We start from the raw sequence: 2,942 nt of genomic DNA, 5'->3' as shown, positions 1-2,942 counted from the left end.
CTAGGGCCTAGACATAGCTGGTATGGGTGTTGGATTCGGTCCAATTTGGTTAGATAATCGGTGGGAATCAAAACAGGGAAGATATTCTCAAATAGGGAAGATATCCTATTTTTGGAATTGTTGGATGGAAGAGACGTGCATGGGTTAACTCTATTGGCTGGAAACTTCTCCTACAACTCATAGATGATGCGTGAAAGAGATAAACCAGGAAACAACGTAACGAATCAGAGAAATAAAGTAAAAAAATATCGGAAAATATTCTTTTATGGCCGGATATTCTTGGAGTTATTACAAGGATTGAGTGACCTGTTGTGTATAAATAGGTCCCTAGTGTCGAGCAGAGAGGGCTAGTCAAGCTTAGGAAGAATTGGGAGAGGTTTAGAGCACTACAGAGCAAGAAAATCCAAGTTACAGAGAGTCTGGTTCTGCTGCTGCTGCTGCGAGGAGGAAGAACGTGAAGAACAGACTCTAAAGCACAGTCGTTTATCAACTAATCGACTGTCACCTGTGGGTCGTATTTCTTCAGCGACAACAGCACTTTAGCTCTGTCGTTGATTCTGGACGCTTTCTGTGGGTCGCATAATCCTGTTTTACATCATTTTCTTGTCTTTCTCTCATTGTAAAACACTTTTGAGCATCAATGAAATATTTTGAGAGTTTTTCCAACATGATGAGCGGCTAAATTCTTGGTGATTGAGGCAATGGAGGATCTATTCACTCATGTTTGATTGGTAATATTTTTATTTATAATTTCTTTAATTATTTACTTTATTTAATTCACTTGGATAAATATAAAAAAGAGGATAAAATGGTTTTCTTAATTAGTTGTGAATCAGTTTGATGTTTTATGCTTAGAATAATTCTTTGATAAATCATGCTTAAGGATTACAACTTAATATTTGGACACCTTTTAAATTAAAAAGTGATTTAATAAGAAAAAGAGCTTAATAATAATTTATGAAATATTATTTATAACCAATCAACTTGGAGTGGTAGTGAATCCTGAGCCTTAATCCTTCTAAATCTTGACATTGCTATTAATTTCCTTCATTTATTTATTTGTTTAAATCTAAAAAAAAAGAGTTACCTTCACAAGTTCGAAAAGAACCCAGTTTTTACCACTATCTACAACAACATTTGAAAATACATCAAGTTTTTGGCGCCGCCGACGCGGACCTGTGCTTAGGTAGAATTTTTTTAGGTTTATTATTATTTTATTTTTTTTCCTTTTTACGTTTCTTTTTGTCTTTGATTTGCAGGTTCGAAGTGGAGTACTAAGGACCTTGGAAGGAAAAGCTTAAAGCGAAAGGAGCGAAAGAGATTTTTTTTTTTTTTTTTTTTTTTTTTTTTTTTGTTTTGTTTTATATATAGAAAAGAGAGAAAAAAAAAAGAGAGATTTTTTATATATTTTTTAGGTTATTTTTCTTTTTCTTTTGCACTTTACTTTATTTGGACTTTGGACTGGACTCTTGGACTTTATTATTATTAATTTTTTAAACCCTACGGAAGGGTAGTTAAATACAAACTGTGTGCAGGGAAGGACGGTGATTACAATATCACCTCGGCCCCTCGGGTTCGCACACGGCATAGGAGTCGTGGCCCGAGTCGACGACAACGGTTCATCCCCCGTCTGGTACGGGAGGTTATAAACCATCTTTTACCACAGTGATTTTAGGTTGAACTCATGTCATCTAGGCCTAACTGAATTAATTCTAAAGGCTTAGAATTACTCTGAACATTTGTGCTAAAAGGTTTTAAATCAAATTTGATTCTTCACAGATTTCACTTTTATGTTCAAAGTCCAAACTAAATTTGGGTACGCGGCCTATGCTATCCAGTTAAGCATTGACTTATAAGTTTACGGTTACAAGCTTACCACATAAAACAATCAATCACATAAAGAAAGCACAAGAATCAACTATGTTCACATCATCAATTTTTTCCGTTAAGCTTATATAGATCCAAAGTCCTATAACTCTTGCTTAAAAAATAACTGCCCTGTTACAACAAGTTTTCCAGATTCAATTAAGATCTTAAATCTTTTTCCATCTACAATAGACAAGATACAAGATTCTTGCATATGCTTGGAACATGAAAACTTCATTCAATGTGAGAGTATTACATATATGAGCTTCTGCTCGACCTTTTCCTTTTATGCAACCTCTATTGTAGATGAGTTAATCAAAAAGAGTTTCTCGACATCCCCTATCCTCTGATAGGAGGTGAACAGGTCTCTGTTTCAACAAACATTCTTGGTGGCTCCAGAGTCCACCTTCTGGTCTCTCACATTGGTTGTTAAAATAACTTCCGACATCATGTGAATAAACTCGTTCTAATTTGGTTCAACTAAATTAGCATTAACTTTCTACTTATTAAGGTTTTATGTTGTCTACATTTTACTACCGTATGGCCCGGAATTATACAAACATAACAATCACCCTTAATTAAAGTAACGCCGGATTCAGTTTTACGAAACATACCTTTCTTATGAAGACTACGGTTAGAGTTGTGTTTGATATTCCCGCCTTTGTCATCTTTGGAAGATTTGTGTTCATCCACATGCGCCTGGTAGCCATGTTCCTTTTCAATTTCATGTCACAATCTTCGTTTATACTCTGACCACGGACACGGTAATTTCCCAATCACCTAATACACCACATCTCACAAACCTTAGTTCCGAAACGGAAGATAAAATATGAGTTTTGAAGATAATATCTAGATTTACAAACTTCGTTTGAACCACCATATTAAAAAACTCATGATTACCCCATAAAAAATACTTTAGTTAACAACAAAAGTTTGCCCGTCAGAATTTTTCAGGAACATTTGTCTGTTTTGTAAAATATCAAAAAAATACTTTTACAGCTCCAAAAATTCTGAAATTTTACGTGGGTAACTATCAGGATGTCTACTACGTTGTGTCAAAAGGGTTCATTGAAATT

The sequence above is a fragment of the Papaver somniferum genome, chromosome 9 (assembly GCF_003573695.1).
Source record: "Papaver somniferum cultivar HN1 chromosome 9, ASM357369v1, whole genome shotgun sequence".
Lineage (NCBI taxonomy): Eukaryota > Viridiplantae > Streptophyta > Magnoliopsida > Ranunculales > Papaveraceae > Papaver > Papaver somniferum.
The sequence above is the reverse complement of the archived record's forward strand: the minus strand, read 5'-3'. Positions refer to the sequence as shown.